The 26162-nt window shown below is 37.7% G+C and overlaps 1 protein-coding gene across 5 annotated transcripts in view; it reads left to right on the top strand.

Moving 5' to 3' along the window:
- The first annotated feature begins 13273 nt into the window (after positions 1-13273).
- The window catches only part of Ube3a (ubiquitin protein ligase E3A), a 90027-nt gene continuing 77138 nt past the window's right edge, over positions 13274-26162 (top strand). For 2 of the 5 annotated variants that reach the window (XR_004386906.1, XM_032893490.1), the window contains exon 1: positions 13308-13395. The gene's annotated coding sequence lies outside the window, so the exon portion shown is untranslated. Of the gene's footprint in view, positions 13396-13832; positions 13928-26162 lie in introns of those variants that run through there. The other 3 variants (XM_032893494.1, XM_032893492.1, XM_032893491.1) reach the window with 3 other exon arrangements.

Here is a 26162-nt window from a genome sequence, read left to right on the forward strand (position 1 = left end):
TATAAATTCAATTTGCTAATATACAAAATGTATACTAGCCATGTCTGTTGCCCAGCAATTTTGTCAAAAGGCAAGTTTGAACTTGAACAACTGTGTGTGTGTGTGTGTGTGTGTGTGTGTGTGTGTGTGTGTGTGTGTGTGTGTGTTATCTGTGGGTTCAAGGGAAGCTGGGTCAGGGCTGGTAGTGTGACCTGTTCTAGGAGCTTAGGCAGGATAGTAAAAGATACATACAACACATTACTACTGCAGAAACTTGATGTTAATTATTCAAATTTATAGATTTGATCAGTATCCTAAAAAAATAAGTAAAAGCAACAGGAAAGAGATTGCTGTGAATGATATTTGTCTTACTACTGTTAAAATGTTTGGTCTTTGTATTCTAATACTACAAAACAAAAACGTAAGCTTTAATAATAAAGTTCTGCAGCAATGGTAAGAGTTTACAGAGAAAAAGATCATTTCAGCAGTAGAATTTTGTATTCTGCATATATCAGTGTCAAGTAAGATTTAAAAATTAAATATTACCTTAACATTACATATAATATTAATAATTATTGATTAACCAGATGTCTTCTTTTAAAGATTCATTCATTTTATGTATATGAATACACCGTTGCTCTCTTCAGTCACACCAGAACAAGGAGGACATCAGATCCCATTACAGATGGTTGTGAGCCATGATATTATTGCTGGGAATTGAGCTCAAGATCTCTGGAAGAGCAATCAGTGCTCTTAACTACTGGTCATCTCTCCAGACCCTAGATGTATTCTTGTGAGCTTGAAGGAACCCAGTAAGTGTACCATTTTTAATACTAAATTTTTTTTAATCAACATATTTGGATTAAAAAATTAAGAGCCCAAAACCAATAAATATATTAAGATATTAAACATATGGATGCAGTGTGACTCTTTTATTGATTCGAATGGAACTATTTCATTCAGAATAGTTCAGATTATCATTATAGCAGTAGTATTGGTGATGTCAGTGGCAGTAGTATCAGGAGGAGGATGAAGAGGAGGATGAAGAGGAAGATGAAGAGTAGGATAAAGAGGAGGAGGAGGAGGAGGAGAAGGGGAGAAGTTGGTGTTTAGTCAAATACTTCTCTTTTCCACTGACTTCCCAAATTAACATAAGCACAAAGAGATTGAAATAACCAAGGGAGGTCAAATAAAGTTTGATAGGATTTGCAGGCTTTTGCTCAAGTAATTAAAAAAACATTGTTGTATGAATTTGTGTGTGTATACACATGCATATTCATGCCATGGCATATCTGTGCATCACAGTCATTTTTGTAATTGGGTTCTCTCCTTCTACCATGTGAATTCCAGACATTGAAACTTAGGTCTCCAGGTTTGGTAGCAAGGTGTCTTCCAAACTTATTGTGCATTCCTGGCTATTTGAGTAGTTAGTAGGATTATTGTTGAATGAGTCATGAATTTAAGAGAATTTCATAGACTATTATGATCAGAACCTCAAGTTGAGATAAAATATTTTTAACTTATTTAATTTTTGAAATTCAGATTTCTTAGGTAAACTACCTGATTTTTTGTCTCCATTAAATTCTATAAAGCAGGTCTGTATGTTGTATAGTTTTACATAATTTGAATAGAATAATGGCGAAAACCAACTACTTTATTATATTATCTAATTAAACGGAGAATCTCCTCAGACACTGACTATAGTTCTTAACTATTTTCTTTTACTATTTTTACATTAACAAAGGCTGATTAAATCATTCATTTTTTGAGGAATTACTCTAGTTTAGGTAGGTGTTAATATGAGGAAAGAGGAAAAGTCAAGAACACTTCTCTCTCAAAAAATGTAGAGGGAGAAAGTCAGTCATACATCAACACCATACAACAAGTGGCAGGATGGAAAGAAGTACTGCAGAGGCAGAAGCAATGAACCTTGGGAAGATCAGAAAGGCTGTTCAGAGAGGTGCTTGGACATGTCTAGAAAGAAGGAATTACATGCTTAAGGGCTCTAAGCAACTGGCAAATGTTTAAGTATTGTTTAAGCAATAGTTTTATTGTGAGGTATAGGAAGATAGGTGTGGAAGAAAGGCAGGGTCTAGGTCAAACAGGTCTTGTTCTCAGATTTTAGATCCATATTAGAAACTTATGGTGAATCACTGTTACAAAAAGAAAATATGTGATCAAACACACACACACACACACACACACACACACACACACACACACACACACACACCCCAAACAAACCAAAACCCCCAAAAAACTGTGTGAACAATGCCAAAATGTGGGTTACAGTTTTGTTTTGTTCTTTGTTTTGGTTATTTATTTACATTTCAAATGTTGTCCCCCTTCCTGGTTTCTGGTTCTCAAACCTACCATCTCCTCCCCACTTGCCCTGCCTCTATGAGGGTACTTCCCCACCCGCCCACAGGAACAAGTGCCTTTCTTCCCATTGTTGCCAGATAAGTCAATCCTCTGTACATATGTAGCTGGAGCCATGGTTCCCCCCATGTGTACTCTTTGGTTAATGGTTTAGTCCCTGGATGCTCTGGGCAGTCAGGTTAATTGATATTGTTCTTTCTATGTTGTTGCAATCTCTTTCAGCTTCTTTAGTCCTTCCCCTAACTCTTCCATTGGTGTCCCCAGGCTCAGTCTGATGGTTGGATGTGAGTATTTGCATCTGTATAAGTCAGGCTCTGTCAGGGCCTCTTAGGGGACAGCTATACCAAGCTCCTGTCAGAAAATACTTCTTAGCATCAGCTATAATGTCTAGGTTTCTGCAGATAGGATGGATCGCTAGGTGGGAGATCTCTGGATGGCCTTTACTTCAGTCTCTACTCGATTCTTTATCCCTGAATTTCCTTTAGACAGGAACAATTTTGGGTTAAAATTATTGAGATGAGTGGGTGGCCCCATCTCTCAATCGGGGATTGTGCCTATCCACTAGATATGGTCTCTACAGGTTCTATCTCCACTTTGTTGGTATTTCAGCTAATATCATTCGCATTGGGTCCTGAGAATCTCTTGCTTCTCTGGCATCTTGGACTTTCTAGTGGCTACTCCTAGTTCCCCATCCCTCACTGCTACACACCTCTGTTCAATTTCCAGAACATTTGTATTTCTTTCTTTTTTTTTTATTAACTTGAATATTTCTTATATACATTTTAAAGTGTTATTCCCTTTCGGTTTCGGGCAAACATCCCCTCCCCCCCCTTCCTTATGGGTGTTCCCTCCCCACCCTCCCCATTGCCGCCCTCCCCCCCCAACAGTCTAGTTCACTGGGGGTTCAGTCTTAGCAGGACCCAGGGCTTCCCCTTCCACTGGTGCTCTTACTAGGATATTCATTGTTACCTATGAGGTCAGAGTCAGGGTCAGTCCATGTATAGTCTTTAGGTAGTGGCTTAGTCCTGGAAGCTCTGGTTGCTTGGCATTGTTGTACATATGGGGTCTCGAGCCCTTCAAGCTCTTCAGTTCTTTCTCTGATTCCTTCAACGGGGTCCTATTCTCAGTTCAGTGGTTTGCTGCTGGCATTAGCCTCTGTATTTGCTGTATTCTGGCTGTGTCTCTCAGGAGCGATCTACATCCGGCTGCTGTCGGTCTGCACTTCTTTGCTTCATCCATCTTGTCTAATTGGGTGGCTGTATATATATGGGCCACATGTGGGGCAGGCTGTGAATGGGTGTCCCTTCAGTCTCTGTTTTAATCTTTGCCTCTCTCTTCCCTGCCAAGGGTATTCTTGTTCCCCTTTTAAAGAAGGAGTGAAGCATTCACATTTTGATCATCTCTCTTGAGTTTCATTTGTTCTAGGCATCTAGGGTAATTCAAGCATTTGGGCTAATAACCACTTATCAATGAGTGCATACCATGTATGTCTTTCTGTGATTGGGTTAGCTCACTCAAGATGATATTTTCCAGTTCCAACCATTTGCCTACGAGTTTCATAAAGTCATTGTTTTTGATAGCTGAGTAACATTCCATTGTGTAGATGTACCATATTTTCTGTATCCATTCCTCTGTTGAAGGGCATCTAGGTTCTTTCCAGCTTCTGGCTATTATAAATAAGGCTGCGATGAACATAGTGGAGCACATGTCTTTTTTATATGTTGGGGCATCTTTTGGGTATATGCCCAAGAGAGGTATAGCTGGATCCTCAGGCAGTTCAATGTCCAATTTTCTGAGGAACCTCCAGACTGATTTCCAGAATGGTTGTACCAGTCTGCAACCCTACCAACAATGGAGGAGTGTTCCTCTTTCTCTGCATCTTCGCAAGCATCTGCTGTCTCCTGAGTTTTTGATCTTAGCCATTCTCACTGGTGTGAGGTGAAATCTCAGGGTTGTTTTGATTTGCATTTCCCTGATGACTAAAGATGTTGAACATTTCTTTAGGTGTTTCTCAGCCATTCGGCATTCCTCAGCTGTGAATTCTTTGTTTAACTCTGAACCCCATTTTTTAATAGGGTTATTTGTCTCCCTCAGGTCTAACTTTTTTGAGTTCTTTGTATATTTTGGATATAAGGCCTCTATCTGTTGTAGGATTGGTAAAGATCTTTTCCCAATCTGTTGGTTGCCGTTTTGTCCTAACCACAGTGTCCTTTGCCTTACAGAAGCTTTGTAGTTTTATGAGATCCCATTTGTCGATTCTTGATCTTAGAGCCTAAGCCATTGGTGTTTTGTTCAGGAAATTTTTTCCAGTGCCCATGTGTTCCAGATGCTTTCCTAGTTTTTCTTCTATTAGTTTGAGTGTGTTTGGTTTGATGTGGAGGTCCTTGATCCACTTTGACTTAAGCTTTGTACAGGGTGATAAGCATGGATCCATCTGCATTCTTCTACATGTTGACCTCCAGTTGAACCAGCACCATTTGCTGAAAATGCTATTTTTTTTTTCCATTGGATGGATTTGGCTCCTTTGTCAAAAATCAAGTGACCATAGGTGTGTGGGTTCATTTCTGGGTCTTCAATTCTATTCCATTGGTCTATCTGTCTGTCTCTGTACCAATACCATGCAGTTTTATCACTATTGCTCTGTAATACTGCTTGAGTTCAGGGATAGTAATTCCCCATGAAGTCCTTTTATTGTTGAGGATAGTTTTAGCTATCCTTGGTTTTTTGTTATTCCAGATGAATTTGCAAATTGTTCTGTCTAACTCTTTGAAGAATTGGATTGGTATTTTGATGGGGATTGCATTGATTCTGTAGATTGCTTTTGGTAAAATGGCCATTTTTACTATATTAATCCTGCCAATCCATGAGCATGGGAGATCTTTCCATCTTCTGAGGTCTTCTTGAATTTCTTTCTTCAGAGTCTTGAAGTTCTTATTGTACAGATCTTTTACTTGCTTGGTTAAAGTCACACCGAGGTACTTTATATTATTTGGGTCTATTATGAAGGGTGTCGTTTCCCTAATTTCTTTCTTGGCTTATTTCTCTTTTGTGTAGATGAAGGCTACTGATTTATTTGAGTTAATTTTATACCCAGCCACTTTGCTGAAGTTGTTTATCAGCTTTAGTAGTTCTCTGGTGGAACTTTTGGGATCACTTAAATATACTATCATATCATCTGCAAATAGTGATATTTTGACTTCTTCTTTTCCGATCTGTATCCCCTTGATCTCCTTCTGTTGTCTGATTGCTCTGGCTAGAACTTCAAGAACTATATTGAATAAGTAGGGAGACAGTGGGCAGCCTTGTCTAGTCCCTGATTTTTGTGGGATTGCTTCAAGTTTCTCTCCATTTAGTTTAATGTTAGCCACTGGTTTGCTGTATATGGCTTTTACTATGTTTAGGTATGGACCTTGAATTCCTATTCTTTCCAGGACTTTTATCATGAAGGGGTGTTGAATTTTGTCAAATGCTTTCTCAGCATCTAATGAAATGATCATGTGGTTTTGTTCTTTCAGTTTGTTTATGTAATGGATCACGTTGATGGTTTTCCATATATTAAACCATCCCTGCATGCCTGGGATGAAGCCTACTTGATCATGGTGGATGATTGTTTTGATGTGCTCTTGGATTCGGTTTGCCAGAATTTTATTGAGTATTTTTGCATCGATATTCATAAGGGAAATTGGTCTGAAGTTCTCTTTCTTTGTTGGGTCTTTGTGTGGTTTAGGTATAAGAGTAATTGTGGCTTCATAGAAGGAGTTCGGTAGTGCTCCATCTGTTTCAATTTTGTGGAATAGTTTGGATAATATTGGTATGAGGTCTTCTATGAAGGTCTGATAGAATTCTGCACTAAACCTGTCTGGACCTGGGCTCTTTTTGGTTGGGAGACCTTTAATGACTGCTTCTATTTCCTTAGGAGTTATGGGGTTGTTTAACTGGTTTATCTGTTCCTGATTGAACTTCGGTACCTGGTATCTGTCTAGGAAATTGTCCATTTCTTGTAGATTTTCAAGTTTTGTTGAATATAGGCTTTTATAGTAAAATCTGATGATTTTTTGAATTTCCTCTGAATCTGTAGTCATGTCTCCCTTTTCATTTCTGATTTTGTTAATTTGGACACACTCTCTGTGTCCTCTCATTAGTCTGGCTAAGGGTTTATCTATCTTGTTGATTTTCTCAAAGAACCAACTTTTGGTTCTGTTGATTCTTTCTATGGTTCTTTTTGTTTCTACTTGGTTGATTTCGGCTCTGAGTTTGATTATATCCTGCCTTCTACTCCTCCTGGGTGTATTTGCTTCTTTTTGTTCTAGAGCTTTTAGGTGTGCTGTCAAGCTGCTGACATATGCTCTTTCCTGTTTCTTTCTGCAGGCACTGAGCGCTATGAGTTTTCCTCTCAGCACAGCTTTCATTGTGTCCCATAAGTTTGGGTATGTTGTACCTTCATTTTCATTAAATTCTAAAAAGTTTTTAATTTCTTTCTTTATTTCTTCCTTGACCAGGTTATCATTGAGTAGAGCATTGTTCAATTTCCACGTATATGTGGGCATTCTTCCCTTATTGTTATTGAAGACCAGCTTTAGGCCGTGGTGGTCCGATAGCAAGCATGGGATTATTTCTATCTTTCTGTACCTGTTGAGGCCCGTTTTTTGACCAATTATATGGTTAATTTTGGAGAAAGTACTATGAGGAGCTGAGAAGAAGGTATATCCTTTTGCTTTAGGGTAGAACGTTCTATAAATATCCGTTAAGTCCATTTGGCTCATGACTTCTCTTAGTCTGTCTACGTCTCTGTTTAATTTCTGTTTCCATGATCTGTCCATTGATGAGAGTGGGGTGTTGAAGTCTCCTACTATTATTGTGTGAGGTGCAATGTGTGTTTTGAGCTTTAGTAAGGTTTCTTTTTTGTATGTAGGTGCCCTTGTATTTGGGGCATAGATATTTAGGATTGAGAGTTCATCTTGGTGGATTTTTCCTTTGATGAATATGAAGTGTCCTTCCTTATCTTTTTTAATGACTTTTAGTTGAAAATTGATTTCATTTGATACTAGAATGGCTACTCCAGCCTGCTTCTTCGGACCATTTGCTTGGAAAGTTGTTTTCCAGCCTTTCACACTGAGGTAGTGTTTGTCTTTGTCTCTGAGGTGTGTTTCCTGTAGGCAGCAGAATGCAGGGTCCTCGTTGCGTATCCAGTTTGTTAATCTATGTCTTTTTATTGGGGAGTTGAGGCCATTGATGTTGAGAGATATTAAGGAATAGTGATTATTGCTTCCTGTTATATTCATATTTGGATGTGAGGTTGTGTTTGTGTGCTTTTCTTCTCTTTGTTTTGTTGCCAAGACGATTAGTTTCTTGCCTCTTCTAGGGTATAGCTTGCCTCCTTATGTTGGGCTTTACCATTTATTATCCTTTGTAGTGCTGGATTTGTAGAAAGATATTGTGCAAATTTGGTTTTGTCATGGAATATCTTGGTTTCTCCATCTATATTAATTGAGAGTTTTGCAGGATACAGTAGCCTGGGCTGGCATTTGTGTTCTCTTAGGGTCTGTATGACATCAGTCCAGGATCTTCTGGCCTTCATAGTTTCTGGCGAAAAGTCTGGTGTGATTCTGATAGGTCTGCCTTTATATGTTACTTGACCTTTTTCCCTTACTGCTTTTAATATTCTTTCTTTATTTTGTGCATTGTTGCTTTGACTATTATGTGACGGGCGGAGTTTCTTTTCTGGTCCAATCTATTTGGAGTTCTGTAGGCTTCTTGTATGCCTATGGGTATCTCTTTTTTTAGGTTAGGGAAGTTTTCTTCTATGATTTTGTTGAAGATATTTACTGGTCCTTTGAGCTGGGAGTCTTCACTCTCTTCTATACCTATTATCCTTAGGTTTGATCTTCTCATTGAGTCCTGGATTTCCTGTATGTTTTGGACCAGTAGCTTTTTCTGCTTTACATTATCTTTGATGGTTGAGTCAATGATTTCTATGGAATCTTCTGCTCCTGAGATTCTCTCTTCCATCTCTTGTATTCTGTTGGTGAAGCTTGTATCTACAGCTCCTTGTCTCTTCTTTTGGTTTTCTATATCCAGGGTTGTTTCCATGTGTTCTTTCTTGATTGCTTCTATTTCCATTTTTAATTCCTTCAACTGTTTGATTGTGTTTTCCTGGAATTCTTTCAGGGATTTTTGTGTCTCCTCTCTATGGGCTTCTACTTGTTTATTTATGTTTTCCTGGAATTCTTTCAGGGATTTTTGTGTCTCCTCTCTATGGGCTTCTACTTGTTTATTTATGTTTTCCTGGAATTCTTTCAGGCATTTTTGCGATTCCTCTCTGTAGGCTTCTACTTGTTCTCTAAGGGAGTTCTTCACGTCTTTCTTGAAGTCCTCCAGCATCATGGTCAAATATGATTTTGAAACTAGATCTTGCTTTTCTGGTGTGTTTGGATATTCCATGTTTGTTTTGATGGGAGAATTGGGCTCCGATGGTGCCATGTAGTCTTGGTTTCTGTTGCTTGGGTTCCTGGGCTTGCCTCTCGCCATCAGATTATCTCTAGTGTTACTTTGTTCTGCTATTTCTGACAGTGGCTAGGCTGTCCTATAAGCCTGTGTGTCAGGAGTGCTGTAGACCTGTTTTCCTCTCTTTCAGTCAGTTATGGGGACAGAGTGTTCTGCTTTAGGGCGTGTAGTTTTTCCTCTCTACAGGTCTTCAGCTGTTCCTGTGGACCTGTGTCTTGAGTTCACTAGGCAGGTCACTTGCAGCAGACAAGTTGGTCTTACCTGTGGTCCCGAGGCTCAAGTTCACTCGAGGGGTGCTGCCCACGGGCTCTCTGCGGTGGCAGCAACCAGGAAGATATCCGCCGCCCTTTCCGGGAGCCTCCATGCACCAGGGTTCCAGATGGCCTCCGGTGTTTTCCTCTGGAATCAGTAATGTGTGCAGAGAGCAGTCTCTTCTGGTTTCGCAGGCGTGTCTGCCTCTCTGAAGGTTTAGCTCTCCCTCCCACGGGATTTGGGTGCAGAGAACTGTTTATTCGGTCTGTTTCCTTCAGGTTCCGGCGGTGTCTCAGGCAGGGTCCTGCCGCTCCTGGGCCCTCCCCCACGGGCACCCAGAGGCCTTATACAGTTTCCTCCTGGGCCAGGGATGTGGGCAGGGGTGGGCAGTGTTGGTGGTCTCTTCCGCTCTGCAGCCTTAGGAGTGCTCACCTGACCAGGCAGTGAGGTCTCTCTCCCACGGGGTCTGGGAGCAGAGAACATTTGTATTTCTTTCCAGTCTCCTGCCACACTTGATCCTGCTCCCCCTTTCCCTGCCCCTCTTCTCTGCCCCCCATGTCCTTCCCTGCCCCTACCTCCTGTGATTATTTTGTTCCCCCTTCTAAGTAGAAATGTAGCATCCATACTTTGGTCTTCCTCCTTCTTGAGCTTCATATGATCTGTGAGTTGTATCATGGATATTCCAAGCTTTTGGGCTAGTATCAGTGAGTATATACCATGTGTGTTCCTTTGTGACTAGGTTACCGCACTCAGGGTGACATTTTCTAGTTCCATCCATTTGCCTATGAATTTCATGAAGTCATTGGTTTTTATTAGCTGAGTAGTACCCCATTTTGTAGATGTACCACATTTTCAGTATCCATTCCTCTGTTGAAGGGCATCTGGGTTCGTTCCAGTTTCTGGCTATTATAAATAAAGCTCCTATGAACATAGAGGAGCATGTGTCCTTGTTATTTGTTGGAGCATCTTTTGGGTATATGTTCAGAAGTGGTATCGCTGGGTCCTAGGTAGAACTATTTCTAATTTTCTGAGGAATTGCCAGAATGTACCAGCTTGCAATCTTAGTAACAATGGAGGAGTGTTCCAATTTCTCCACATCCTAGCCAGCATCTGCTGTCACCTGACTTTTTGATCTTAGGCATTCTGACTGGTGTGAGGTGGAATCTCAGGGTTGTTTCGATTTGCATTTCCCTGATGACTTAGGATGTTGAACATTACTTTAGATGCATGCTTCTAGGCCATTTAATATTCCTCAAAAAATTGAGAATTTTTTGTTTAGCTCTGTACAGCATTTTTTAATAGGGTTATTTGATTCTCTTGAGTCTAACTTCTTGAATTCTTTGTATATATTGGATATTAGCCCTCTATCAGATGTAGGGTTGGTAAAGATCTTTCCCTAATCTGTAGGTTGCTGGTTTGTCCTAATGACAGTATCCTTTGTCTTACAGATGCTTTTCAACTTTATGAGATTCCATTTGTCTATAGTTGTTCTTAAATCTTTAGCCATTGTTATTCTGTTGAAGAAATTTTCCCCTGATCTTTTTTTAATGTTGGGTATTTATACTGTTTCTTGATGATTTTTATTCCAGCTCAGGAGTAACAGATAAATATTAGTTGACACCTTCAAAGCCATACAAGTGGTCAACTGCTCTAAAAAAACTTTTATAGGCCTGATTTATTCTTAAACTGACTTATTGAACATATGTACAGAAATTGCCTTGTCTTGTTTCACAACAACCGTGTTGTTCTGAGTTAAATAGTAGACACTAAGTTTGTTTAAAGCATGGCTATGCTTATACACTTACAGGTTTTTTTATATTTGAAATGAGAAAATATTTCAAATTATTGAGTCTCACTTAGACTTTATTGCACACGTATATACCAAGTATCTTTTCCTAGAAAAGATGTTTAAAAAAAAAATACAAGCTTGATAATGGGAAACATACTTTTTGTGAGAAGTATGCAAATATGTTGTCAGGAATCATTCATGCTAATAATTTTTGGCATAAACATCATTGCTTTCTCCATTTCCCTTTAAGATAGTCTCTCTTTACAGTGAGACCTTCCATAGAACTCTAGATTTCCCTATGTTGGGGTTTCAGGCATGCACCCTTATGTTAGCATTAATGTTTCTAAATTTTAAAAATAATAAATTGAAATACATGAAGTCCTGATCATCAGAGGCCCATATAAGAATATATATTTAACGTTAAGTAAATAATTTTTTCAGTTTGGTATGATAAATTGGGATTCTCCACGATCTCCGTATAGAACTTGATTGGCATTTGGATATCTATATCCTTCAAACTTTTAAGCTTTTTAGAACTCTGCGGTGTTGGCTATATTTTGACAATTCACATTACTTACTAGAAAATTTCCTTTTTTTCCCAGACAACTTCTATTTAGAAGTGAATAGCTGAAAGCATCTTCCCGCTGCAATACTTTACTTTTCTTAGTAGTCTAATGATCTTCGTTTTGGTTTTGTATTTTAATAATTTGCAAAGATAACTCTTTAAAAGGCTACATTTGTTACTAGCTCTTTTCATATAATACAATGGTATTCCAAATGAGGATTTTTAATGAAGAAAAAAAATAAGAATAGAAAAATTTTAAAGTATCTTACAATCTGACATAACAGTTGCACTTATTTTTCCTGCAATAGTTTACACCTCCTGCCCCTGCTTATTTTTTAAGTTTTAAAAAATAGCAAGCCTTTAATCCCATCATTCAGAAAGCAGAAGCAGGTGAATTTCTGAATTGAAGGCCAGCCTGGTCTACAGAGTGGGCTCCAGAACAGCCAGGGCTTCAGAGAGAAATTGTTTTGAAAAACAAAGAAACAAACAAACAAACAAACAAACAAAAAGAACCCCAAAAATAGCTGTTTATAATGGGGAGATGTATATGTATCCATTTATAGGAGTTGCAAGAAACAGAAAAGCACATTGCTACATGTGATTGTTACATTTTGAGTACTAGATGATTAAGGCTTACAAAGTTGCAAGCCAGAAAATAACGTGTCAGCCAGTCTGTAATAATTTGAGTGTCAAAACCATTAACAACAACAACAACAACAACAACAGCAAAAAACCTAAGTAAACCATCACTTTGGTACCAAGAAGTCACATGGCTCTAAAAGGGTTCAGGTCTTCTGCATATCAAAATTAGTCTCTATCCATGTGGGATCAAGCAGGGATTCACTCTGTTGACAATCTACTGGAAGACACCACTGGTTAGGCTTTTACCTACTAGTTTGGTAAACCAGTGACAAATCCTGTCCTGGCAGAGGCCTAAGCGGATGACCTTGTTTACTGGAAGGATGCTCACTCTCCGGTTCCTGCAAAAAAGTCGTAGGGGTCAGCCATAACAACTAAATACTTCTAAGGTTCTTTATTCTGCCAGTAGGCAATACCCTCTCAGCCTATTCGACCCTCTGACTCCGAGGCTAACCTCGGCTGGCTAGCCCTGTCAGCTCTCCCGAGTACACCGAAGACAATGATCTATAGATTGGGTAAAAGGAGCATAGGCTAAAAACACCAAGCCTCTCTCAGCCCTGTCTCAAGATGGCGACCGTGCTGGCCAGCTTCCACCTAGCCCAAAGCCATCTCCCTTTCCCAAAGGCACCCGCGCCAAGAGCGAAGGCGAACTAGAGTAGGGCCCTGCAGAGCTGCAATCCGAGCGGGGCGGAGACAGTCGCCGTCCCACGCACGCGCGAGCTCGCCTAGTCTCCCGCCTCCGGACTTGGAGCCCTCCGCCAGCAGGGTGGCGCGCGCTGCCTGTCGGGATACTCGGTCCGCCCACCTAGTCTTCTCGTCCTCGTTCGCGAGATCCGTGTTTCTCCCAAGATGGTGGCGCTCCTCTTTGGGTGACTACAGGAGACGACAGGGCCTTTCGTCTTCGCAAGTACCTCGCCGCCCCTCCTGCGCTCGCTCGCGCACCCGGCCACGCAGCTGTTCACCGCCTCATCACGACTCTCCTCGTTCGACCAGTCGCGGACGGTGGCGCCTCCTTCTGCTTCTCTTCGGAGTTGCTCGCCGCCCTCGCCCCCCACCGTGGACAGATCGCGGCAGCAGCCGTTCAGCGCCGACTTCAAGGTTGCCCAGGCGCCCGGCCTCCCGGCCTCAGTTTCCTGAGGAGAAGCGCGGGTCCCGCATGAGACCCGGCGGTGGCGCCAGCGAAAGGGAACGAGGCGGTGGCGGGCGGCGGCGGTGGACGAGGGTGACAAGGACCAGTGAGGCGGCCGCAGCTGCGAGGGCCGCAGCCCACGCGCGGGGGCGAGGACAGGTCAGTGCTGCTGCGGCCGCGGCGTGCCCGGCGCGCTCCCTCTGGTCTGTACCGCCGGTCCCCTCGTCACCCTCCAGGCCGCGCTGACAGGCTAGGCGCCTGGGCCCTCACCCGCCTCCGTGAGCGAGTGCTTGGGCGCGTGGTCTGGAGGGGCCGGTGCCAGGACTAGGCCCTGGTGGCTGCGGCTGCTGCAGCCTTAACTGTCAGTGCTGGCTGAGCGCAAGAGGGAGGGTTTTGTCACCCGCGGGTACCCGAGTGGGCCCGGGGTGGGGCGGACGTGCAGGGCGTCGAGATTGGGGCCTCATCTAAGCAGGGATCGGAGAGCCAGCCGTGGCTTCAGGCTGCAAAAGGAAGTCCTTTTCCTCCAAAGGGGCGCTCTGGTGGGGAAGACATATTTAGATGTGTGCTTAGTGGGTTGGGGTATTATAGGGGGTGGATTGGAAGGAAGACGGATGAAGCGGCACATCAAGCCCAAGGATTGCGCTGTGGTTTTTATTCGTGTGCTGCGTCTGGTAGGATTCAGTAGTTGAACGTGAGTTACTGGATTCCTCAGAAACTGCTGTGTTAATTTTAAATGCAAACCTGTAAGCAGTTGGCCTCCTCCTCTTCTCCCCTCCCCCTTTTCAGTTGAGAAAATGAAAAGGACGTTTTCCCTATTTTGATGCGGAGGCTTTTTGTTGGAAGAGTCAGAGTTGAATGTGGTATAATTGCGTTAGCCTTAAAAATAAAAAAATATAATTTTAATAAGACTTTTTCACATTTAGAATCCTCTAAAGACAATTTTACGTCAATTTTTTTTATGTCTTTTGAGGATACTAAAATAGACAAAATCTCTTTGGGTTTGTATTAAGTAGCTAGTGTACTGTTGCAAATGTTAACCAAGTAGTATATGGGATGTGTGATCCACAATTATCTAATGTCGCAAAGGATGTTCGTATAACCCAGGGTTTTGGGAGAAGCAGCAGATTATGTTAAAATGCTTTGGAGAAGGAAGTTCGTTTGAAATGAAGATGGCCTGAACTTTAAGAAATATAGCTGTGGGGCGGGGGGTGGGGGAGAAATATAGCTGTTAAAAAGCTAAATATTCAAAGACCTAGTAAATCTTGTTGGACAAGTGACATGACAAGTGTTTTTTTTTTGTCACATCCCAGATTAGTGACTACTTTTACTTAAGATTTTTTTTTTTTTTGGTAAGTCATGCAGATTTAGATTTTAGGAGAGATAAAAGGAAAATTTTGTCTTGTTATGTATGACAGAAACTGCTTTAGTATTAAATTCTCTTAAGTAGAATCTGCTTACTGCACTTTTAAGGGAATGGATATTGCATCTGTATTGCTGATAAGCCTAAGGATGACTGTAAATCCATAGATACTTAGCATTACAAAAAAGCCATATATCAAAATCTGTAATAAAAATGAGAACTTCATCAATTTCCAGTCTATATTTTAAGAAAGATACAACACATAATAAAGATGAGATGACTTGTAGCTTTGTTTTCAGAATCAGAATGTAAGCTGTGAAGTATTTGTGTCAATATTTACCTTGCATTGGTGTGTTGTGGAGTGGTATACACACCAATTCTTTGGATATTGCTCCTCATATACCTGAGGAGCTTAACTATGAGTTTAAAAAAAAAAATCCCTTTTGCATGCAGGTTTTGTAGGTGGCTTTTTTTAATCTCTGAAATATCCACCATCACCATTTTTTTGTTCTTCTTTTTTTTTTTTTTGAGAAAGGATCTTAATGGTATTTCACTGGATGACCTGTAACTTTCCTCTTGGCTTTGTCTCCAGGGTTCTGCAATTAAAACTGTATACCACCAGGACTGGCTACTTGCCCTTTTTATGGCTTTAAATAGAAAATGTAATTTTCATCTGAGACTAATTTCTCTGACATGTTAATTTTATTCAGTTGTATATCTTAAACATTTATGTCAATCTCTCTTCCCTCAAATAATTGCTGTAATCGTTTCTCTCAATTTTTATCAACTTTTTTTTTCATTGGGCATAGCTAATTTTTTTCTGTTCAAGGGCTTAAGATGATTTTTTCAAATGTCCTTTAAAAAAATAAAACCTTAAATGGTTACTGGTATATTACCATTTATTCTACTTAAGTTTATGTTTGTTATTAATGATAAAATTACTGTTAATGGATTTATATTACATGTATATGCAGCTATTAAAACATCAAGTGTTCTGATTTTTGCAACTGGGTATGAATTTTAACAGATGGTCTTCTAAGTACTTTCAAGTACAAAAAAAGTATCAGAGCAGAGGGTCATATAAAAATAGTCTTTAAAGTCTTTGATGTTCTCTTCATATGAAGGTTTAGGATAATAGAGTTTTGGTTTTGACAGTATTTTACTTCATTACTGATAAAAATAAAAACAATGTTATGTTAGGCATGATGTCTCACTTCTGTAAACCCAACAATTGAGAGATTGAAGAAAGGATTGTGGCCAGGTTTAGGCCAGCCTAGACTAAGAGTTGAGAACTTGTCTCAAATGTTATCAATCAGAGATGTGATAGAATGTGTAATCAAACAAACTTCCTTTTTTTTTCTTTAATTTTTTTTTTCTTTTCTTTCTTTCTTCTCTTTCCTTCATTCCCTCCTTCCTTCCTCTTTTTCTTTTTGGAGGCAGGGTTTCTTTGTGTAGCTGTCGCTGTCCTGTGTTGACCAGGCTGGCCTCAAACTCACAGAGATGAACCTGCTTTTGCCTCCCCAGTGCTGGGATTAGAGTTATGGCTACCATCACCCAGCCTGGAAATATCTTTGTAGTAAGAGCTTGATTTCATTTTCGATGAGACATGGTTTTATCTATAAACAGGATGGTGAAGATATTCCAGATTTTTTAAGAATTAAAGACTGTAAAGTGCTTAGTAGTCTTTCAATTTTCATATCCAGTTTTTCTGAAAATCTTAAAGCACCTTTTATATAGCGTTTTATAGTCCATAATCTGTTCTGTTGTTTTCTTTCTCATTATGAAGTCAGGGCAGGGATTTATATTGTTTAATCAGAGACTATTTTTCCAGAAGCCTAAGTCTGTTCAGCCTATTTATAAAATACCAAAGGTTGGTCTACACCTCTCTACCCCCCTCTAAAAAATGTATCTCAGTTAAGGACATTGAGAAGTGTTAAGATCAAAGCTAATTTTCAATGTAATTTGAGTAATGTTAGGAGGATTAGGGGCTGAACCTAGTACCTCTCAAGTTCTAGGAACGGCTTTTCCACTTCTTAGTCCTCTGTACTGACTCTATCTCAGGCAGACCTTGAACTGGGAGTCCTCCTACTTTCTTCCATAGTAGCTGTGATTGCAGGCCTGTACCACTGTGTGTTGGCATGTTGTCTCTGTGTTTCTGTCTGTATTAATTGTTTATTTTTTTTGATTTTATTGTATGAGAGTGCACTTGGGTGTGGGTGTCTGTGATCTGTGAAGGTGAGAAGAGAGTGTTGGGACTGCTGGGACTGGGATTTTTGACTGTTGTTCAGTTGCCATGTCAGATCTAGAATTTGAACCCAGGTCCTCTGGAAGAGCACAAGTGCTTTCAATTTAACTTTTGAGTCATTTCTCTAGCTCTCTCTCCATTTCACTCCCCTTCCCTTCTTTTGTCTTTTTCCCCTCCCCCTTCCTTTTCTTGTGACAGTGTCTCTCATTAGCCTCTGATACTAATAAATAGGCTAAATAGCTAAATAGGGGAAACTGGCCTCCAACTCAAAGATCGCCTCTGCTAAGAGTAGGACATAGGGTCTTTTAACATAAGGACATAGCTCTCATTCATCAATGTAGATCCTCCTAAAAGTCACACTTGTAATTTCATCACCTCAGATTTTAGGCTTTTAGAGAAGTTTTAGTAGGGTGCAAGCATTCAGATATCATATAGGGGACTATGTCTGAAATAGTTATCTATCAGCTAACGTTTCTGAGGCTTCTTTGAAATCTGTGAGCTGGCCTGAGTTATAAGGGTTAAAAAAAACCCCAAGGAAATTATCATTTGAAAACTGATGATTGGTTATTTATTGCACATAACACCAATTTATTTTTTTAATGTGATATCCTATTATGTTATAGAACTTAATTGTCTATGCCCCTCCAGGTTTAGGGCAGTTTTGTAGACTTACCTTTAACCTTTCAGCTACAATTGCAAAGGGTACTATTGTATCTCCTTTAGGGGGTGATGGTAACAATCCAAGTTCATGTCTTAGTTGCAGCCCAACAATATACTATTTATAGTGCACATGCACTCCTGGTATATATAAAGTGAAATAGGTTTAGTTTGGTATGCCATTCAGCCTCTTAGGACTCATTTTTTTGGAGAGTGATTACCATTCTGACTTTCAATAATAAGAGTTAGAGATTTTATAAAACTAAATATTCTTCTGAGATCAGCTACTGTATTCACTTTTTTTTTTTTAATACACGAGGGAATTGAAGATTTTTAAAATAGTTTTCTTAAGTTCATCTAAAGCCAGAATTAATCTAGAGCCTCTGGCTCCTAGGTCAAGGTTCTACTTTTATTGGCAGAATTTGTTCAGAAGAATAACCACACTAATTTTGCAATTACAAATTCACTTTTATGGAGTTATGTATTTTTATACTATTAATAAAAGATAATCTTTATAAGATAGCATAGGATTTTATTCTTTTGGATAAAAGATGTGAAATAAATTGTATTATGTAGAAATACTATTATTTTTCAATTTCTTTTTCCAAATGTGAAAGTTTGAAATACTTGAGGATGCTTTATTCCTTTTTAATAAAGTGGCTTATTAATAAATACACATCAAATTTCTTATGTTTTCATTTAATTTCAAAATACTAGTTATAATTTCTTGATTTTTAGTTGTCTATAACAACTAAATTAACTGGATTGTAATTTGGAAAGATTATAAGTATTGGACCTATCTATAAATAAAATAGTTTTTTTTTTAATACTGCTATGTGAAAGAGGCTTAAATATACATTACTTATTTCTAGGTTTTACCTGAAGCAACAGAATAAATAAGTAATTCAGAATTTCAGTGGTTTAAGAAACAAAACCACCTAGGATTATTGAAACTGAGTAAAGAATGCACTATTTTTGTTGCCAGAAGTTGTTGCTCTTCTGACTTCTGTCTTGAGCCAGAATGAGCTAAAAAGCAGGCCATTTATCTTTCTAAGGCATTGTTAATCATATTAAAGTGATACTGCCTTCTTGGTACAGAGGATTATGCTGCTCATATGGGATACTTCTTGAAAGTTGGTTGATATTGTATAAAGAGAGTAAGTTGCCCAGGAAATTAGTAGGAGAAAGGATGATGGAATACTGTCTTATTGTTTTCTGTTAACATGGCTAAGCCTGTTAAAGAAACATCTGGGGATATTTTATTGTTGTTTATTTATTTTGAGACAAAGGTTCTTCAGCTCATGTTATCTTGGAACTGACAGGGAGAATAAATGTGAACTTCTGGTCTTTCTACCTCTTTTGAGTGCTGGGATTGCAGGTGTGTACTCCTTTATAGCTGCATCTACAATATAAATTTGTTTCAGATTTGATAACTCCATTTCAATAATCCTAGGTTGTTTTGTTTCCTAAACCACTGAAATTCTGAAGCACTTATTTCTTCTATGGCTTCAAGTAAACCTAGAAATAAGTAACATACATTTAACACGAACAATAACTCTTAATTGGTAGTGATAAATTATTTGCAAAGCTGAGTCCCTTGTCATTTGCTCTGCTTGACCTCTTCATTAAGTGAATTGAAAATAAATCAGTTGTAAGAATGATGGGAAAGGGCAGGCTGTAGGGGCCATAGTACCATATTTAGGCTTTTATAGCAAATCTGAGTAGGAGCCTCATTAAGAAATCAGTTTCTGAGAGAGAATTCTATGTAAATCTTGCTGGCATCTTTATTTGAAGTGAAACCAGGAAAGTAGTGTGTAGGTCCTGAACATATTTTACATGAGCAGGATAAAACTTGCCTTATACATCCTGCTGTCTGTTTTTATGTGGTGGAATCTGTTGTTTCTCTAAGCAGCTCACCGCATCTCAGAATTTGGTCTTCCTTACCTAATCTCAGCATCATCTGAGCAGTATAGTACAGATCTCATTACTCTGACAGAAATCTGATATTACCCCCTCCAAAAAAACAAAAAACAAAAAAACAAAAAACAAAAAAAACCCCTTCAATTTTAGTTTTGCATTACTGGGGATAGAATACTGGGCCTTGCAACCTAGCAGTGAGCTACATCCCCAGGTTGAAAAAAGTACTTTGAAAAAATATGTTATGGAGTCTTACAGATCTCCTTTGAATGATGATATGATGTGTGTGGGTGGGTGGTAGGTGGATGGTGGCGGGCGGAGGCAGCAGCAGCAGTAGTATTAGTTGATAAAAGTCAAGGTATATAACCCAGGCTGGACTGTGTCTGGCTGTGTATTTCAGGCTGCCCTTGAATTCTTGATCTTTGGCCCAAGTGCTGGGACACTTTAGTTATTGGTGGTCTTACATATTTTTTAAAACAGGGTATCATGTAGTCCATGGTGGTCTCAATTTCTTTGTAGTTGAAGAGGACCTCACTTATCCTTCTGACTTCACTGCCCCAATGCTGGGAGTGAACCATTATTTTTGTGTCCAGTGCATACATGTTCAATTCAAAATGTTTTTCAGGATGTTTAAAGCAAGCATTTTGGCACACAAATTACATATGAATGAAGATACTGTCAGTGTTGTTCTTTCTGGACAGTGTTTTAATGTGATAAAACTTTTTTTTAATAAAGGATATAGCTATTTACTTCAAATTTCTAATGGACTTTGTCTCTGATGTGAGAAAATAGTCTTAGAAATGCCATTGTGGATTAAACCATGGTTATAATTCATTTAGTTTTATAATCTGTGATGTAAAATAAATGCTGATACCTCTAATTTAATATAGAAGATATAAACCATATAGAGGATAATATAACAAATTAACCAGTAAATGTGTCATTTAGTATGAACAAACTTTATATTTTGCTATTTCCTTGAACTTTTGTCCTTTCTGAAACTCATTCCCTGTTTTCTTTAGTTGATACCACTATAAGAATTTCTTCTCATTGTTTCAGCACTCTACCTAGTATCAGATATGAATCATACTGCTGATTTTTGGAAAGGAAAAGATAAAATGCATAGTCACTTTTTTCTTTTCTTATTGTTTTTGTTTTTGTTTTATTTTTTTGAATAAATCCTAGTGTATCATAAGGGGAAGTAGCATATCCCCAATTTATTAGTATTTTCTCCCTTAAGATTTCTTAAGATGCCCCTCTGTGTAGATACATTTGCTAAGCATACAATATGTCAAAAATAAGGTTAATATTTGCCTTTGTTAAATGTGTTTTTGTTTGGTAATTTAAAATGTTTTTGAGTACCTGTTTTATATTATGTGTACTAATATATAAATCATATTTCAGATAGATTCATTAGAGAATGTGTTTTTGTCCTCATGTTTAAAGTGAGCTGTTATCATGTGTTACTGATAGAAAAATACACTACGAAAATCCAAATCCTTAGTTTCAAAGAAATGAAATTTCTCCACTTCTAAATCCTGTTCCATTCTCCATTCTCTCTGTTACTGTTTTTCACTGATTATATAAAATTGTACAGGTTTGTAGACTGGAGATGGGAGTAAGAGTTTAAATAAAAGTTGAGGAACTTAAAGGAGAAATACACTTTCCTCCACAGATTGGACTATATAATTTTAAAATAAAAACCCTTAAGGATAGTAGGAGAACTGAGTTACTTTTATTCTTTTATCTGTACTTCACATCATGTGTAATTACTGGCTAGTACATTATGTTTCTTGTTACTTTAAAAATGAAAGATTTTTTTTTTTTTTGGTCTGATTTAACTTCCTACCCCATTCTGAAAATTTCTTTTGCTCAATTTTTTGAGTTAAATGAAACACAGGGAAGAGGTGAACTTAAAAACAGATCTGTTTTATCAGTAGAATGTGCACATAGTGTAACCAATTGAAATTAGATGTTTATTCCTATACTGAATAGTCTGGGAGAACAGTAAATGTGTACACATTTTGTATTCTGTAACCTTTGTCTTCTTTTCCCATCTTTCCCTCCTCTTCTCTTTTTTTCCCCCCCTCTCTCCACCCTCTTGTCTTTGTTCTTTTCCTTTCTCTTCTGCAGATACAGGCATTTGTAAATGCTGGAATGAATGAACTACTACTTTCTAGATTGTTCAAGTCTGGGTTAGGATATCTGCTATAGGCTCTTGAAATGTGTATGTACGATAATGAATAATTCTCTAGGCTTGAGAATTTAAAGGTAAGCAGAATTAAGCAGTACTAGATTGACCTGGACAATTAACGGAGACCTTCTGAAGCCTCCTTCTCATTGTAAATATGCCTGTGCTGAATTTGACAAGGCATTCTTAGGAAGGGTAGAATTGTGTGTGTTGTATATGTGTTTTTCATTTAAAATGATCATGTTGTAATAATAATGATTTTTTTTCTTTTGGGTTGGGGGAGATCTTATCATTAAACCCAGGGCATGTTTCTTCTATACCTAGTCTTTAGTCCTTTATATTTTATCTTCTATACCTAGTCTTTAGTCCTTTATATTTTATCTTAATCTTTTGAATTATTATTACTATTACTATTATGTATTATATGATGTGTATTTGGGCATAAAAGTGCCATACTTTGATGTGTGTGGAGGTCAGAGGATAGTTAGGTAGATTAAGTTCTCTCAATTTTTAACTTTAATTCCAGAGATTTTTTTTCAGGTGTCAGGCTTGGATGACTTTATCCTATTCACAGAGATAATCTCAGGAGTCATACATTTTTATCTTATTAAGATATTTTTCATAAATTGGGAAGATTGTGTCATGGAATTCTCCATAGTCTCAGGGTTTTGCCTTTAGCTTAGACATTGTATATTCAGATTATTTCTTATTAAAACATGTTATAAAATACTTTTTAATAATACATCAAGAATCTACTTACCTACCACCCAGTAATATAAATGATGCCAGTTTTGATTTTGTTCTGGAAACTTAATCCGTTCCTCCAAGTCCTGTGACCATCTCTTCTTACCCATGTAAGAGGTTTCTTGAGGTTCTTGAATATCTCCTGTTTTGTACTTAAATATGACCTTTGCTCATAAGTGAGATATCATCCTTAACTTTCTATAGATATGTTTCGTACATACCTGCCATCAGTTTATGTGTTTTTTTAAGTTTTGTTTATGTGTTTTATCTGTTATGTTTTTGAGATGTGTATGTTGGCACATTTAGATCTTTGGTATTACAATATAGGGATAACTATATAGTATTGTATCCCACTGCTTATGAATATTTTGGATTGCTTCTTATATTGCTCTTGTGAGTAATGCTACAGAGATCATTTTTATACTTCCTTTGTAAAGGTTTTCTTGGGAAATTTAAAGAAATGAAGTTTTTAGAGAATAGGTTAACTTGGTTAGATATGGCAAATTCTTATGTAAATTAGATTTGTCAATACATACCATATCAGCAGTGAATGAACATTTTTGTTTCTAGCATCTTTTATCAGTACTTGGAATAGTTAGATTTTTAATAGTGATATCAAATGGCATCTTATTTTGTGTTTGCTTTAATTCTGAGTGGTAAAATGATAGGAGTTTTATGTTTTTTTTTTTGCATGTTTCAATTTAACAAATTTAATTAGTTTGTACTGGTGTTTAAAATCTAGGGCCTGCTATATGCTAAGCAATTTTCTTTGTGTTTATAATTTATTGAAAAAAATTTAAAAGAAACTGTACAATGTTATTGTTGACAAGGACCTTGAAAACCATCTTATTCAAATTTTTATTTTTTTTTATTAATGGCTGATTATCTGTCCAGTCATCAGTATATGGGATTTGATATATATTCAGTTTGGGTTGTTATAGTATTTTATTTGTGTGTGTGTGTGTGTGTGTGTGTGTGTGTGTGTGTGTGTGTGTAGTATTACACATACACACATATGTTCAGCTTTTTTGTGAATATACAGCATTCTCTTGATTATATCTAGGTGTGAGTTGGCTGGGACATATGGTAACTAAAACTAGAGGCATTTTTCTCAAAGTGACTATATATATTTTTTTTTGAAATAATTTCACTGTAACGTGTAAAGATTCTGATTTTTCTCATTAATATTATTGTCAGTCTCAGTCCTTTTAATTGTCATTGTTCATTTGGTGTGCTCTAAAGTTTTAGGAAGAATGTTTTTTTTTTTTTGTTTTTTTTTAAACTAGATTTTAATAGATCAAGAGGATAGAAATTGCAGAGTCCAGGAAAACATTTCTAGTGAAATGTCCTGATATGCAAAATTATTAAGACCAGAAATAAGAGATTTCTAATATATGATAGAGTACAAAAACCTAGGGAGATCGATAGTTCTGGAGGTTATCGTCTATGGACAATATTTGGATGACTGGATGTGACCATATGACAAGGACCTCAGTTAATATGTAATAAAAAATTTGAAATTTATGTTATCAACATTGAGAAGGCATAGGGATTTTTTTAATATGAGACATATGATCAAACTCTAATTTCTAAGAAGATATAGTTCTGTGAAAATATGTAAGAGGAAAACTAGAGAAAATAACAAGGCTCTGTGTCACAACAATCTTAGGAAAAGAAGCAATGGATTCTTTCTTTAAAGATGAGATATTACAAAAAAGAATTTTAAAGCTAATATTTCCAGGCCTGACTTTGAGCTAGAGTGGTTTATAAGAAAATGGACATGGATAGTCTTTTGAAACAGATTGAAGTTTGAATCTTATTCTTGCATTTACATAGCTACCCAAGTTTTTTCTTCTGTGAACTGTTTTATTCTATAAACCTTTTTATGCATTTAGTATAAAAATTAATGACATACTTTCTTAATGTTTTATCTAGTCTGGAAGAAAGGGTATACTCACAGGGTTTGGTTACATAGTATTACATGTGATGGAGAGATTAAGCTTTATTCCAAAAGCAAATAAAGTTCACTAAGGAATTATTAGGGATAGTGTTGAATTGTGGTGAGATTCCTGAGGTAGAATTGGTAGCAGTGAGTGAACAATATTATACTTGGCAGGAGAGATTGTATAATATTTCTTGAACTTTTCTGATTTGAGTCATTAGCACATGAATTCTACCAAGGACTTAGTAGTATGTTATAAATCTTATCTATTATGGAGACTATGGTGTTTTTAACTACCAATATATACTCAAAGTCTAATTGATATCTGTCGAATGAAAAATTTGAAGACTTGTAAATAGTGGTTAGGTTAAGTCGAAATAGGGGAAGAAGAGGATGGCAGAAGATTTTTCTCTCTGTTAGGACAATTTGATTGTTGACATACAAATATATAGAATAGAATGTTTTGGGTATTTGTATGGGAGTGTGTGTGAGAATAGTTGAGAATTAGAAAGACTTTAAAATTACTTTAGATGCTGAGATATTCAAACAGTATTTGACAATTGGGAACTGGAAGTTATAATGCCAAAGATAGGGTCGTAAAAATAGGTGTGTTTATGATATTAAGTACAGAGGTAAAATGGAATGTATGCATCACTAGAAGTGTGTTCACAATACAAATTCATGCACTCAATTGCCCCGAATCAGAATTACTGCAGAGAACCCTGCATCTGTCTTTCTTTTTCTGTCCTTTTTTTTTTTTTTTTTTTTTTAAAGACAGGTTCTCATGTTGTTTAGGCTCTTCTAGAACTTAATACACAGCCAAGTCTGTCTTTGAATTTCTGGTTCTCTTGCATTTACCTCCTCAGTACTGACATTATGGATATACTTCACCCATACCTCCCTAGTAGATATATTTTAATAGATTTCCTCAAGTGATTTTGTTGTTGATTGAAACTCAGTTCCCTAAACTCATAGTGTTTGTTGGTTTTATTTAAAATAATTAATACAAGGCTGGGTATGGTAGTCCACAGCCTTGATCCCAGCACTTAGGAGACAGGATTAGGCAATTCCTATGAATTTAAGGTTAGCCTAGACTACATAGCAAGTTCCTGACTAGTCAAGGTTATATAGTGAGACCATCAAATCAGTCCATTTATCAGTTTTTTAATCTGTCTGTCCGTCCGTCCATCCATCATTTATCCATCCATCTATTGGCCCTTCCTTCCTTCCTTCCTTCCTTCCTTCCTTCCTTCCTTCCTTCCTTCCTTCCTTCCTTCCTTCCCACCCAACCTACTTCCTTCCCTCCCTCCCTCTCTCCCTCCCCCCCCTGCACCTACCCATCCACCAACCCACCTACTTACCTATAAATAATGTTCAGATATATTTATTTTGTAGTTGCTTAATCTATGGCATTAGGTTTTCTCATGACAAAATAAGATTAAATGACATTAAAGGCAGAAAAATACTCAGACAAGTTATAAATGATCTATGAACAGAAATTTAAAATCATAGGAGAACTTGCTTTAAGCTTTGTAATAAGTTTGTTGTTATTCTTTATTTGTAAAGAATTCACACATGGAGTGATTTAATCGAGTAATGGGGCCCTGTCATGGGTCAGGAAAGCATATTCTTTTAGTACATTATCTCTAATCCAACAATTTAATATACCTGAGAGACTGAAAGGTCAAAGGACTTAGCCATGGTTGCAACTCTAGGAGGTTTTATACAGCAGAAGTTTTGCATATAGAGATTAACTGAAAGTGGAGTTACTATAATTATCTGAAAGAATTTGAGGTATATGAGCAAGTTTAATATATTTTCAGCTCATTTGTAAGGAGTTAAGGGATTGAGGAGTGTTAATCTTTGTACA

The sequence above is a fragment of the Rattus rattus genome, chromosome 2 (assembly GCF_011064425.1).
Source record: "Rattus rattus isolate New Zealand chromosome 2, Rrattus_CSIRO_v1, whole genome shotgun sequence".
NCBI lineage: Eukaryota > Metazoa > Chordata > Mammalia > Rodentia > Muridae > Rattus > Rattus rattus.